Raw genomic sequence first — 15,729 nt, 5'->3', positions numbered from 1 at the left:
GGGCATTGTCTGATCCTTTTTTACGTGCACTGCCGAGATGGACAGGAGATGTTTTTCTGCCCAGGAAAATATCCTTGCAGCGGTTAACTTCAGGCTGGTGTATTTTGTGCCTCCCTGGTATTGGAGGAAGGCCACTGTAGTCGTGATGTTGGACATTACCCGTACATGGTGTCCTTGTATGAGGCTAGATGCGGCTTTTAGCGCTTCCTCCACCGCTTTTAGTTCCTTCAGATTTGAGGATCTGGACCGGATGTCTAGAGGCTACAACCCCTGGAAGTGGGACCCTTCCATCACGGCGCCCCAACCTCTCTGGCTTGCATCTGTTGTGAGTACCTTCAGAGGAGTTTGGGCCCAGCTGACTCCCTGTTGAAGGTTCGGAGAGTTCAGCCACCTTGAGAGGGAAGATTTCACGTGAGTGGGAAGAGAAAACCTCCTGGTTAAGACATTCTGGCATCCTTTTGAATGCATCAGGATGTAGGACTGGGACTCTTGTGTGGGCCTGGGCCCAAGAAACTGCCTGGATGCAAGACGTCAATGACCCCAGGATTGACATTGAGTCTCTTAAGGTCGGAGTCCTCCAACTCCTGAACCTGGAGATTCTGTGGACGAGATCGACTTGACGGTCCCTGGGTAAGAAGGACATTCTTTTCCTTGAGTCCAGAAGAACTCCAAGGAATTTCTCTGAAGATGGATGGAGGTCCAACTTCTCCAAGTTCGGAATCCACCCCAGTGATTTCAGGATATCCAGGACCTTCGTTACATCCCGATTCAGATGAAGAACAGATTGGGCGACAATAAGAAAATCGTCTAGGTACGGGATGATACAGATCCCCTGTTTCCGGATGAAGATCACTGCTTCTGACATGATTTTGGTAAAGACCCGTGGAGCTGAAGAGACTCCAAATGAAAGGACATTGAATTGATTATGGCTGGTTTGATGGTTTTGAGCCACTGCGAACCTGAGGAACTTCCTGTGGTCGGGATGTATCGACACGTGATAGTATGCATCCATCAGATCTAACGTAGCCATTACCCAGTCCTGACCAATCAGCGGGATTGCTGATCTGATTGACTCGATTTTGAATCTTAGATATTTTATCGCCTGATTTAGGGGTTTCAGGTTTATGATAACCCGGTGTTTCCCAGAGGGCTTTTTTACCAAAAATAGGTGGGAATAGTGACCCTCTCCTATTTCCTGATGAGGTACCCGGGAGATTACTCCTGCCTGAAGCAGGTCAAGAATATCCAAATTGAGGGATTCTCGGAGGAGTGGAGACTGAAGGGAGGTGATTGTCAGGCGGTGAGGAGGAGGACTCCCGAATTCTAGCCTTAGGCCTTCCTGTATGGGGCGCAGGACCCACTGACTTGTGGTGATGGTCTGCCATTAGAAGAGAAAACCTGAGAGTCGGCCCCCGACCGGAGAACAGTCATTGTTTCTCCGGAGTCTGCTGGGGCTCGGGAACTAGGATATTTCTGGCTTTACCTCTCCTTTGGGGTAACTCCACTGACCCGTTTTACCCTTACCCCTGTAATCCCTCTAGGGTACTTGCTCGCAGGGGGGGGCGAAACTTGGAATTAGTCCTACCGGTAATGGTATTTCCAGGAGTCCATCATGACAGCACCACCAGGAGGTTGCCCTTCATATCCTTGATAGGGACAGGGACACAGAAGAGGTTAAATAGCCCCTCCCCACCTCCACCCTTCAGTGATTTTACAAAGTACCACACCAGGACGGATACAACACAATTTTATTGAACTTCCTCTCTACACATGATTATATCACACATCAGACAGGAGTTCAAGGGAGGGTAAATAATGGGTGCTGTCATGATGGACTCCTGGAAATACCATTACCGGTAGGACCAATTCCTAGTTTCCAGGTCGTCCCTCCTGAAAGCACCACCAGGAGAAATACCAAATAACTCCTATTCAGGGCGGGATTACAGCTTGGAGGACTTTCCTCCCAAAGACAGTCTGTTGATTTGACAGAATGTCCAGCTTGTAGTGTTTGCAAAAGGTATTTGAGCTAGACCAAGTTGCCGCCCTGCAAGTTTGGTCCACGGATGCACCTGCACTCTCTGCCCATGAAGCGGAAATTGCTCTCAGTGAGTGGGCTTTTAGGTGTTCTGGAGGAGATTCACCGGCTGAAACATACGCAGCGCAAATGGTAGATTTAATCCATCTGGCTAGAGTAGCCTTTGAGGCTTTTTTGCCTCTATTCTTCCCAGACATCTGGATAAAGACGTTTGAGTCAATTCTCCAGCCATCTGTAAGTTTTAGATATTGCAATACTGTTCTTTTAACATCCAGGGAATGAAGAGAATGTTCTTTATCATGGTTATAGTTCTGGCAGAACGTAGGCAAAATAATTTCCTGGTTTCTGTGAAAGTCCATCACAACTTTTGGAAGAAACGAAGGATCCAACTTTAGAACGATACAATCTTCTTGTATTTTTAAGTATGGGTCTGTTATGGACAGGGCCTGGATCTTGCCTATTCACCTTGCTGACGTTATTGTAACTAGGACGACAGTCTTGAATGTTACAGACTTTAGGTCTACCTGATCTAGTGGCTCGTATGGAGCTTTCCGTAATTCATTTAGTACCAAGCTGAGGTTCCATGGGGGTACTGAACTACGTATTGTTGGTCTGATATGTTGCGTAGCTTTGATGTACCTCACTACCCAGGGGTGATCCGCTAGCGGATAATCATAAAAGGCGCTTAAAAGCTCAGATTTGTACTTTTAGCGTACTAGGCCTCAAGCCCATATCAAAGCCTGCTTGGAGGATATTTAAGATCTGAGTAATATCTGGTTCTTGGGAAACGGATACTGGAGTATTGCTCTGTGCGCAAAATTTCTTCCAAATTTTTAGGTATATAGCCGAGCTCACTGGCTTCCTGCTTTTTTGCATGGTTGAGATAACCGAATCAGATAGTCCTTTTGATCTTCGGATCTCTTTTTCAAGATCCATGCTGAAAGTTATAGCATGTCTAGGTTCTGATGGACCAGCGGTCCCTGCGTCAGAAGATCCCATCTTAGTGGTAGTAGAACTGGTTCTTCCACTGCCATCCATATCAGCAGAGGAAACCAGCTCCTCTTGGGCCAATATGGTACTATTAGGATTACCACTGCCAGGCTTTACTGAATCTTCCTCAAGACTCTGGGAATTAAAGCGAGTGGAGGGAATGCATACGCAAGTTCCATGTCCCAGTGTTGAGCCAAGGCGTCTACGCCAGTTGGATTGTCTCTTGGATTTAATGAAAAAAATTCTTTTGTCTATTTTATTTTGCTTTGAGGCAAATAAATCTATTTGTGGAGTGCCCCATTGTTGAGTTAGCTGAACAAAGACTTCTCCATTAAGAGACCACTCTGAAGGTTGCACTTTTTCTCTGCTGAGAAAGTCCGCTATCTGGTTCTCTGAACCTTTTAGATGTACCGCCGTGATGGACTTCACTGTGCCTTCCGCCCAAGAGAATATTGATTCTGCTAGTCCCTGGAGGTGACGGTGCCTCGGAACTCCCTGATGAAGAAGAAAGGATACCGTGGTCGAGTTGTCTGAGAAGATTTCTGATGCGATGCCCCTGCATGTCGTTTTGGCACCTTTTTAGTGCTTCCCAAACCGCTCTGAGTTCCCTGTAATTGGAGGAACTGTTGCGTACCGATGATGGCCATGTTCCTTGAAGGTAACGTCCTCTTATGTGGGCTCCCCAGCCTTTTAAAGCTTGCATCGGTGGTTATGTTTACGCATGGAGATACTCTCCAAGGTTTCCCTCTTGAGGTTTTTTATGCCGATCCACCATGAGAAGGATTGTTTTACCTCGCTGGGTAACAACATTTTGTTGTCTAATGAACTTTTCTTTCCATTCCATACCGAAAGAACTTCTCGTTTAAGAGTTCTGGAGTGAAACCGGCTCCATTGTACGCTGGGAGTACATGAGGTCATCAGTCCTCATGGCTTTCCTGATGGAAATGTATTCGCGTTTTCTTAATGTCTGAAGTTCTTTTTTGATTGACCGTTGTTTTTGGTCTGGTAGGAAGGAGGATTCCAGTTCGGAATCTAGTACCACTCCCAGAAATATTTTCTGTGTTTCTGGTTTGAGACTCGACTTTTTTTAATTTATTATCCACCCTAGACACTTCAGGAGTGATATGGTAATTTTTAAGGATTCTTCCATCTGTTGAGATGAATCTGCTATCAGCAACAGATCGTCTAGGTATGGAGCGATGAGAACGTCCTTTTCTCTTAGATGAGCCATGACTTGCATCATGAGCTTTGTGAATATCCTTGGGGCAGAGGCGAGACCGAATGGTAGACACTGAAACTGGAAATGAAGTATCTTCTTGCAGCTTCTTATTGCAAACCTGAGGAATCTTTGATGTGAGGGATGGATGGGCACATGATAGTATGCATGTTTGAGATCTAGCGTGCACATTACAGAGTTCTTTTTTATTAATGGTATGATCGATCTGATAGATTCCATCTTGAAGCGTTTGTAAGCCACCCATTTGTTCAATGATCTTAAGTTTATTATTGTACGGTATTCTCCGCTTGTTTTTTTTTTTTATGGAGAATAGACTGGAGTAATGACCTTGAAACCGCTGGTGATGGGGTACCGGAATTATGACTTGCAGCTCTTAGGGTATGTGCACACGCTGCGGATTTTGCTGCGGGTCCGCAGCTGCGGGTCCGCAGCGGTTTCCCATGCATTTGCAGTATAATGTAAACCTATGGGAAACGAAATCCGTAGTGCACATGCTGTGGAAAAAGCCGCGCGGAAACGTAGCGGTTTACATTCCGCAGCATCTCAATTCTTTGTGCGGATTCCGCTGCGGGTTTACACCTGCTCCAATAGAAAACTGCAGGTGTAAACCCGCAATAGAAACTGCGATAAATCCGCAGGAAAAAAATCTCAGCGGTTTGCCCTGCGGATTTATCAAATCCGCTGCGGAAAAATCCGCAGCCCTCACAGATACGTGTGCACATACCCTAAGAATTCTTGTATGTCTGTTAGCAGCCTTTGATGTACTGCTGATGACTGTGCGTGTCAAACAGTACCTCTTGGGGGACAGATGAGTAAACGTTATCTTGTACCCCTATGCAACTGTCTGTAGAATCCACTGATTCTGAGTAATGTTCTGCCATCCCTCTAGGAAGTATCGTAGTCTTCTACATTGTTGGCGTCATTGTTTGCTGGGTCCTGATGATTGGTCTCGAAAGGAACCTCTTCCTCTGCCCCCTTTAGGGTAGCTCCATCTGCCGGACTTCCCTTTCCCTCTGTAGTCCTGCCTTGGGTGGGAGCGAGTTTTCCGAAGAATGGCGTCTTCTTTGGCTTCTCTTTGGGAAAGCCTTTTTTCTTGTTGGATGCTTTCTCTAGCAGCTCATCTAGGACTGAAGCGAAAACATGAGATCCTGAGAATGGAATCGAACACAGTTTGTTTTTTGATTGAGTATATCCCGTCCAAGATCTCAGCCACAAGGCCTGTCTTGCCGCATTTGACCGTGCGTTGTTCCTGGCAGCACACCACACTGACTCCGCTGAAGCATCTGCCATGAAATCAGTCACCATTTTCAGAACTGAAAGATTTCAGAATTTCTTCTCTGGGAGTCCTGTCTTTAATATGACCTTCCAGCTCGTCTACCCAGAGACTCATGGTTCTTGCTACAGAGGTGACCAGTATGTTTGTTTTCATAATGGCGGCTGACGACTCCCAGGCTTTTTTAAAGGAGATCTTCTGACCTTTTATCCATTGGGTCTTTTAACCCCGACAAGTCTTCAAAAGGAATAGCCGTTTTCCTTGAGACTTTAGCTACCGGAATATCAATTTTTGGAACAGATTCCCAGACTTTAGTCTCTTCCGGATCAAAGGGAAGACGGTACTTGAAGTCCCTCGGGACTACTAGCTTTTTTCCCACATCTTCCCATTCTTCCAGTATCATCACCGTTATATGGTTGTTGACTGGAAATACTCTATTTCTGCAGGTTCTCAGGCCCCCAAACATTTCGTCCTGAACCGATAGTGGTTCAGTCGAGACCTCTATCTTCATAGTGCTCCTAACTGCTTTTAGTAGCACATCCGTGTTTTCGGACGAGAACCGGTATCTTTTGCATTCCTCCGGAAACACAACCAAGGAATTGCCACCTTTATCAGAGTCTGGATCGGAATATCCTGAAACCTCTCCTTCAGAACTTAAGTCCATATCCCATCTGGGCCTCTTTGGTGCCGCCCCAGTCTCCTCACCCTATGTTGATACTGTAGCCTAGCCTTCGTCTCTAATCATGGTTTTAATGTTAGTTAATAACGAAGTTTGTTCGTCCTTTATTAGCTTAGCGATGCACGCTTCGCATAACTTCTTGTTATAACCATCTGGGAGCTTGATGGTGCATAACGGACATCTGATAGCCTTTTTCTTAACGGCAGACTGTTTGGGAATGTCCTTGTCCTAAAAATGTAAAGGAAAGCCCTGTAGCTACGGATCTAAAGTCCCGCTAGGTACTTCCCCACCACGACTACTCACATGGTTCGTGGGCAGCTCTAAGGATTGGACGTCTGGACGACTAGCACGTTCCATCTTACTAAGTCAAGTGTGCCGTCAGTTGTCCGTCATTAAATAGTCAGTCTTACCCGACTTCAAGACTTCCGATTCGTCATCCTTAAGAGCTCAGCTGCTGGCATCTACGGTGATTGCAGGTCCCCAGCTGTACTGCGCATGAGTCATCTGGAATGCACGCCGACCAGCTTGGGACCTTGATCCTGGAGCCATGTTTCGGCCCCTTGGTTTCCCCGTAGTTACCCAGCGACCCTGGAAACCACCGGCGCCGCCGACCCCCGGGAATCCGGCCACGCCTCCCGGAAGTCGTCATCAGCGCCCTCCGACCCGGACCGGAAGTTCGGGGAACGCCGCCGGTGCTGACTGCACATGGAGCCCGAGGGAAAGCGCCGGACACCACAGCAGCAGCCGCTGCCTCAGAGCCCTTTGTGAAGGGATGAGGCAGCTAACGGGAGCACACAGCTCTACCTTGTTACGGAGGGACCTCCTTCGGTATCCTGCGACTTGGGGAGTCCTTCCACATGACTTCTGCGGCCAGAGCCCCTCCAGGAGGAAAGGACCGCCCTCGGGAGCGCCTGCTCTACCGAAACCTGACTCTTGTGGAGATCTCTCTCCTGCGTCTGTCCCTGATAGGGACAGGAAAAACACTGAAGGGTGGAGGTGGGGAGGGGCGATTTAACCTCTTCTGTGTTCCTGTGCCTATCAAGGATATGAAGGGCAACCTCCTGGTGGTGCTGACAGGAGGGACGACCTGGAAAAATGCGTTTCCTAGAGCTTCTCTGCTCCGGAAGAGCTTTCTTCTTATCTGTGGCCTTGTCTAGGTTGTCATCGAGGGCTGGCCCAAACATATAATGTCCCTGAAAGGGAATACCACATAGTTTGGACTTAGAGGTTATATCACCTCCCCAGGATTTAAGCCATAGAGCTCTCCTAGCAGAATTGGAGAGAACTGAGGACCTAGCGGCTACCCGTACAGATTCAGCGGAAGTATCCGCAAGGAACCCCGTTGCCTTCTGAAGGAGTGGTACAGAATTCAGAATCTCCTCCCTAGATGTCCCCTGAGAAAGGTGATTTTCTAAGGTACGTAACCAAAGAAAAAGGGATCTGGTAACACATGTGGAGGCTACATTTGTTTTCAGTAGTTTAGTAGACGTGTCCCAGGATTTCCTTAGTAAGCTCTCGATTTTTTGATCCATAGGATCTTTGAGCTAGGAGGAATCCTCAAAGGGTAGAGCCTTTTTTTTGGTTACCCTGGACACCTGTACATCCAATTTAGGCATTTTCCATAAAGAACAGTCCCCATCAAGAAGGGAAACGATTCTTTAATTCTGATGGGACATTCAAACCTTTCTCAGGTAGGCCCCATTCATGAAGGATAAGATTTTCAATGTTTTCATGTATAGGGAACCCTTTTGGGGTCCTAGGCTTTAACCCTCCAAACATATCATCCTGAATGGAGTGGCTAGCTACCTCCTCCTCCACCCCCATGGTGAATTAGCTCTTCCATATCTTCGGAAGAGATTTTTTATTATCCGATTTGGGTGTGGAAGTAGAATCCTCATTCTCCCAAATGTCTTCTGAACCCGAGGTATGGATTTCGCCTGAGTCAGAGTCAATAGGAGCCATCTTCCTTTTCTTAGGAGGAGGGGGCTGAGGTGTCGGGGCCTGAGACAGGGCCGCCATAGAGGACAACCTCCTGTTTGATGAGGGTTCTGATGCTGTCCAGAAGAGAGGGCTGTTCACTACGTAGCACTTCATCCGTGCATGGTTGGCAGAGCTTTTTCTTATAATTGGAGGGAAGCTTGGACGCACAAGTACCACACTTGCGGCTGGGCATCTTATCCTTTCTGAGGCAGAGACTATTTCTCCCTAAAAAGAGAGAGAGGTGGACTAAGTCACTTCATAATAATAATCTGGACAGCACGGGACCTCATCCACTACTTATAGCAGGAGGGTGAACGCTGGGCTCTGCAGAGGCAGAGTGTAGGGGTTTGTCACCGCCCATAGAGGTCAGTCAGTCAGTCACCAGTCACACAGGGACATAGAGGCCTTACCTGGAGGCTCCCCAACCAGGAATATATACCTATCGAGGTTGCCAGCGACTTTTTTGCCCCTCCTCCTTCCCAAGGTCCATAGGGTGTGACGCCAGTAACGCCCGTCATGGCCGCCGCTGGATCCAGGACGTCAGCCGGCGCGCGCTCCAGAGCATGGAGCCGAAACCAGAAATTCGGATGCGTCACTTCCGATGCGAAGAGGGAGCCGGGGAGCTGCGGGAGGTCCCCGGTGCAATTCACTGCCCTGCTTTGCCCCCCGAGGAGGTGCAGGAAGGGCGGGATAAGGGGTCCCAAGTGGCGCAATGAACACGGAGATGGGAGCAGTCCTAAGAGGAGGAGAGCAGAGCCCCCGACCTCGACTGCCCAGCAAAACAAGGTAACAGTGCTCCGATCGCCGACCATGGCAGCACTATCAGAGAACCTCTTCTTGCCCCATAGGGGACAGGAAAAACACTGGTGGTTGCAGGAAGGGGAGGGGTATTTAACCTCTTTGTTTCCTGTCCCCTATAAAGGGCGGGGAGACATCCTCCGATACTGCTGTCTTGGAAGGTGACTGGAGAAATTGCTGGTCAACTTTTAACCCTTATAACTCTTTTTAACAAAAAGTTGTGCTGATGTTAAGTAGACATGTGGGAAATGTTACTTATTAGGTATTTTGTGTGACATATCTCTGATTTAAGGGCATAAAAATTCAAAGTAGGAAAATTGCGAAATTTTCAAAATTTTCACCAAATTTCCTTTTTTTTCACAAATAAACGCAAGTAATATCAAAGAAATGTTACCACTATCATGAAACACAATACGTCACGAGAAAACAAGGTCAGAATCATCAGGATCCGTTGAAGCGTTCCAGAGTTATAACCTCATAAAGTGACAGTGGTCAGAATTGTAAAAATTGGCCCGGTCATTAACGTGCAAACCATCCTTGGGGGTTAAGGGGTTAATAGTGATGAGCAAATATACTCATTACTCGAGATTTCTCGAGCATGCTCGGATGTCCTCTGAGTATTTTTTAGTGCTCGAAGATTTAGTTTTCTTCGTCGCAGCTGAATGATTTACAGCTATTAGCCAGCTTGATTACATGTGGTGATTCCCTAGCACCCAGGCAACCCCCACATATACTTAGCCTGGCTAATAGCTGTAAATAATTCAGCTGAGGCAATGAAAACTAAATTTCCGAGCACTAAAAAAATACTTGGAGGACACCTGAGCGTGCTCGGGAAGTCTCGAGTAACGAGTATATTCGCTCATCATTAATAATTAACAAAAACATGTGAAACAACTGAAAATATGTCTTATATTCTAGGTTCATCAAAGTAGCCAACTTTTGTTTTGATGACTGCTTTGCACACTCTTGGCATTCTCTTGATGAGCTTCAAGAGGTAGTCACCGGAAACGGTCTTCCAACAATCTTGAAGGAGTTCCCAGAGATGCTTAGCACTTGCTGGCCCTTTTGCCTTCACTCTGTGGTCCAGCTCACCCCAAACCATCTTGATTGGGTTCAGGTCTGGTGACTGGAGGCCAGGTCATCTGGCGTAGCACCCCATCACTCTCCTTCTTGGTCAAATAGCCCTTACACAGCCTGGAGGTGTGTTTGGGGTCATTGTCCTGTTGAAAAATAAATGATGGTCCAACTAAATGCAAACCGGATGGAATAGCATGCCGCTGCAAGATGCTGTGGTAGCCTTGCTGGTTCAGTATGCCTTCAATTTTGAATAAATCCCCAACAGTGTCACCAGCAAAGCACCCCCACACCATCACACCTCCTCCTCCATGCTTCACGGTGGGAACCAGGCATATAGAGTCCATCTGTTCACCTTTTCTACATCGCACAAAGACACGGCGGTTGGAACCAAAGATGTCAAATTTGAACTCATCAGATTAAAGCACAGATTTCCACTGGTCTATTGTCCATTTCTTGTGTTCTTTAGCCCAAACAAGTCTCTTCTGCTTGTTGCCTGTCCTTAGCAGTGGTTTCCTAGCAGCTATTTTACCATGAAGGCCTGCTGCACAAAGTCTCCTCTTAACAGTTGTTGTAGAGATGTGTCTGTTGCTTGAACTTTGTTTGGCATTAACCTGGTCTCTAATCTGAGCTGCTGTTAACCTGCGATTTCGGAGGCTGGTGACTCGGATAAACTTATCCTCAGAAGAAGAGGTGACTCTTGGTCTTCCTTTCCTGGGGCGGTCCTCATGTGAGCCAGTTTCTTTGTAGCGCTTGATGCTTTTTGCCACTGCACTTGGGGACACTCAAAGTTTTCCCAATTTTTCAGACTGACTGACCTTCATTTCTTAAAGTAATGATGGCTAGTGTTGAGCATTCCGATACCGCAAGTATCGGGTATCGGCCGATATTTGCTGTATCGGAATTCCGATAACGAGATCCGATACTTTTGTGGTATCGGGATCGATATTAATGTGTAAAATAAAGAATAAAAAAAAAAAATATTGATATACTCACCCTCTGACGCGCCCTGGTTGTAACCGCCAGCTTCCGTTCATAAGAATGAGCGCTTGAAAGTCCTTAGATGACGTCGCGGCCTGTGATTGGTCGCGGAGCGGTCCCGTTCATAAGAATGAGCGCTTGAAAGTCCTTAGATGACGTCGCGGCCTGTGATTGGTCGCGGAGCGGTCACGTGACCGCTCCGCGACCAATCACAGGCCGCGACATCATCTAAGGACTTTCAAGCGCTCATTCTTATGAACGGAAGCTGGCGGTTACAACCAGGGCGTGTCAGAGGGTGAGTATATCAATATTTTTTATTTTTATTCTTTATTTTACACATTAATATGGATCCCAGGGCCTGAAGGGGAGTTTCCTCTCCTTCAGACCCTGGGAACCTTTAGGATACCTTCCGATACTTGGTGTCCCATTAACTTGTATTGGTATCGAGTATCGGTATCGGCGATATCCGATATTTTTCGGGTATCGGCCGATACTATCCGATACCGATACTTTCAAGTATCGGACGGTATCGCTCAACACTAATGATGGCCACTCATTTTTCTTTACTTAGAATTTGTATTATGGCAAGAAAAAAAAAGCAGCTAACAGTCTATTCAGGAGGACTATCAGCTGTGTATCCACCAGACTTCTGCACAAAACAACCCCATTTATAAGGCAAGAAATCCCACTTATTAAACCTGACAGGGCACACCTGTGAAGTGAAAACCATTTCCAGTGACTACCTCTTGAAGCTCATCAAGAGAATGCCAAGAGTGTGCAAAGTAGTCAAAGCAAAAGGTGGCTACTTTGACGAACCTAGAATACAAGACATAATTTCAGTTGTTTCACACGTTTTTGTTAATTATATAATTCCACATGTGTTAATACATAGTTTTGATGCCTTCAGTGTGAATATACAATTTTCACAGTTATGAAAATACAGAAAAATCTTTAAATGAGAAAGCATGTCCAAACTTTTGCTCTATACTGTATATATAGTTTTTATGGAGTAGTTTGTAGAAGGCAAATTATAGCAAGTCTTAATGGCTCTACTACTCAAAAGTCTCTTGATATTTTGTAAAGTAATACATTGGAGCAGACAAGATTACAGTCACGTCCATAAATGCTAAATTTCATCATCTGTGTTACAGAAATGACTTTTTTTAAGCAGAACATTCACAAAGTAAATAGGGCCACATAGAACAACAAAAGTTTGTCTCCCCACTGGAAATTACATTAATAAAAGTTATAAATGGAACCAAATTCCCAGCACCTGAAACCTCACTAAGGCTACGTTCACATTTGCGGTCAGCGCCGCAGCGTCGGGCGCCGCAGCGGCGCCGCATGCGTCATGCGCCCCTATACTTAACATGGGGGCGCATGGACATGCGTTGTGCTGCGTTTTGCGCCGCATGGCCGCAAGCGTTGGACGCAAGAAACGCTTCAAGTTGCATTTTTTTTGCGTCCAACTTGCGGGCAAAAACGACGCATGCGGCGCAAAACGCAGCGTTTTAGCGTGCGTTTTGCCGCGTTTTTGTTTGCGTTGTGCGCTGCGGCGCCGACGCTGCGGCGCACAACGCAAATGTGAACGTAGCCATACAGAAGAGTGAGAAAACCCATTTCATCATAGGCGGTTATGATGTTATGAAACTCTTACTGGGCATAAGCCACAGACTTCATAAGGAATCTCAGACCTCACAACCCACCCAATAATTTCTTCATGACTGTTTAGACTTGTCTCGAAATACTGTGAAATCCAGTTCCACATATTGATATTGGGAGTGGAAAAAAATAATATTGCTGAATGTTATAAATCATGACAAAGCCAAATTTAAAAAAAAAAAAAAAATGTACACAGCTGTTGAGATAACCATTGAAGAGGTCGTCAATTTCCTGGATAAATATATTTCTAAGGCCGGGGTCACACTTGCATGTACTTCTATGCAGCTGCACACTTCGGTCACGAGTGGCGGCGGCAGTGCCGGGACCTGATGCATGAGTTTCTTGCACTGAACTTGCAAGTGTGACCCCGGCCTAAAAGTGTTATTGACATGAAATCCTCCTCAGGTGTCAGTAACAACCCATCCAATCCACACAGGTAAAGAAATCAAACCACAGATGTTCTGTTCATATATAAAGTGGTGTGCAATAATGAGAAGGGACACAGGGGAAAAAAAATAAAGTATTGATTACTTGGAGAGGTGCAAAAAGCCACAAAAAGTAAATGACACCAACTGAAATCTATTTTTCTTTAAGTGGCAGGATTACTTTCAGCTTGTTCAACATATGCCTATAAAAAGGTGTCTCATTATCAAGGTGCCGCACCAAAAACATTTCATGATGGGTAAAAACAGTGAGCCATCTAAAGACTTTCACAATCTTATTGTTGCAAAACATACTGATGGCATTAGTTACAGAACAATTTCTAAACTATTGAAGGTTCCAATGAGCACTGCTGGGGTCATAAGCCAGAAGAGCATTTCACCATAAACCACCCATAACCAGGTGCTTACCGCAAGATTTTAAACAGAGGAGTGAAAATAATTATCAGAAGAGTTGTCCAAGAACCAATGACCACCTGTGGAGAGCTACAGAAAGACCTGGAATCAGCAGGTACACATAATTTAACATGAATACAATAAGTATTGCCCAACCTATATGGCATGTACTCACGCTCACCACGCAAGACTCCAAGGCTGAACAAAAAGCATGTTCACACACATTTACGTTTTGCTCAACATTTAGACAAGCCTGTGATATACTGGGAGAATATAGTCTGATCATATGAAACTACATGTATGCCATAATAATACACACCTTGTTTGGGAGGTCAAAAGGAACTCCATGTCACCTCAAAAAAACATACCAATAGTGAAGTTTGGAGGTGAAAATCAAGAGTGCAGTATGCAGAACATTAGATATAAGAACGGTTTTGGAGTTGCAGAGATCATTCTTCCTGAGAAGGGACCGTCTTTAAGGGAACTAGTCACCATGAACAAGCAGTGCAATGTGCAGGCACCATGTTATAGTGAAGGAGGAGCTGATAAGATTGGTGTGTAGTTTTGTTCGGAAAGATTCAGTATAACATGTGTTTTAATCATTTCAGCCTCTAATCCTTCTGGTGTTTTCAAACCAGTGGGCAGTCCTCTCAGTGACTGACAGCCATTTATGTATGCCAACTGCTACAAAGAAAGGCGCTAGTGAGTGACTGATCGGTCCATTGGGTGGTCCTAAAACCCTAGAAAGGTTCAAATGGTTAAAAGACGGGTTATACCGAATCTTTACACAAACTATATCTCAATCTGCTCAGCTCTTCCTGCTATATAACATGGTGCCTGCAGATAGATATGCATTTTCATGGTGACTTCTTCACGCTAAATATAAGCCGCAAGAATAAAAATAATAAGTTCACTGCACTGTAAATGTCAGTAACTCTGTCACCACATTTAGTTTAAAAGTGACCCTAACAGATGATACATGCTGCCCCCTCAACTGGAAGCATGTATTAGGCACTCTTTGAGTCAAACATTCATGGCTGAAATCAAGCAAACACTGCACCATTTCAGTGAACCCTTTTTTTTTTTTTTTTTTTTTCCATTTGTGCCTTTGCCTTTCCTCCCCTCCTTCCAAGAGCCATAACTTTTGTATTTTTCCATCAATGTAGCCATATGAGGGCTTATTTTTCGCGAGAGGAGTTGTATTTTTTAATGACACCATTGACTTTAACATACTGGAAATAAAAAAAAAATATATATATATATATATATATATATCTCAATTGTTGTTTGGGATTATATACCATGTTCACTGTATAGTAAAACAGACCTGGCAATTTGATCCAAACATGTATAGGTTCTTTTTTCCCCATTGTGCACATACCCTAAATCAGCTATCTAGTGTGGTTAACGATGCAAACTCAGCATCAGAGCCCGCATCACAGGCAGGGACAATACCTTGAAACTGCTGAAATTATGCAGTTATGGTCTGATGCATGGATAAACTGTCAAGTTACCCTTTAACCCTTTCATTTACAAATCATAGCAAAAAAATTCTAGTTAAGTTGCCAAAAGTCACTGTTAAACATATGGATATAGTAGAGAATGGTCTCAAGATCAAGACCTTTTGTATTAGCCAGGGCAATTCTCCACTCTGAAAAATCACCATTCTTTAGTGTAGAATACTGTGTCTTAGGCCTCTTTCAGATGTCAGTGTGTCCGGTACGTGTGGCGACAGCTTTTACACGTACCGGAGACACCTACACATGTGGGAAGAGGTGGGCAAAGCGCCAGAATTGACGCATCTAATAGATGTGCTTTCTCTGGGCGGCTTCAGGCTAATTTTATTTTTATTTATTTTTATTTATTTTTTTTACTGGGAGGGGGGGAAGCGGGCGCAATATTCATGGCCCCTTATCAGCCCGAAAATACCAGCCACTGGTTGTCTGCATTAGCAAGGCTGGTTGTCAAAAATGGGGAGGACTGCACGCAGTTTTTATTAAATTATTTATTCAATTTAAGATTCAGGTGGCGGCTGATGAGAGTAAACGGGAGAAGCCATCCAAAAAATGCACATCTATTAGATGCATCAATTCTGGTGCTTTGCCAAGCTCTTCCCACTTGCCCTGTTGCAGTGGCAAGTAGGATAATATTTGTGGGGTTGTCACTTTTGTATTGTCTGGTGAC

The 15,729-nt window shown here is 45.3% G+C and overlaps 1 protein-coding gene across 2 annotated transcripts in view; it reads right to left on the bottom strand.

The window, feature by feature from the left end:
* SERPINE2 (serpin family E member 2) overlaps positions 1–15,729 on the bottom strand; it is a 101,212-nt gene that overhangs the window by 45,510 nt on the left and 39,973 nt on the right. Inside the window, exon 1 of one of the 2 annotated variants that reach the window (XM_077290866.1) lies at positions 13,561–13,621. The exons of the other annotated variant lie outside the window; for it this stretch is intronic. The gene's annotated coding sequence lies outside the window, so the exon portion shown is untranslated. Of the gene's footprint in view, positions 1–13,560; positions 13,622–15,729 lie in introns of those variants that run through there. 2 annotated transcript variants of the gene reach the window in all.

The sequence above is a fragment of the Ranitomeya variabilis genome, chromosome 2, assembly GCF_051348905.1.
Source record: "Ranitomeya variabilis isolate aRanVar5 chromosome 2, aRanVar5.hap1, whole genome shotgun sequence".
NCBI classification, from domain to species: Eukaryota; Metazoa; Chordata; class Amphibia; order Anura; family Dendrobatidae; genus Ranitomeya; species Ranitomeya variabilis.
Note: the sequence above shows the minus strand (reverse complement) of the source record. Positions and strands in the feature narration are given on the sequence as shown.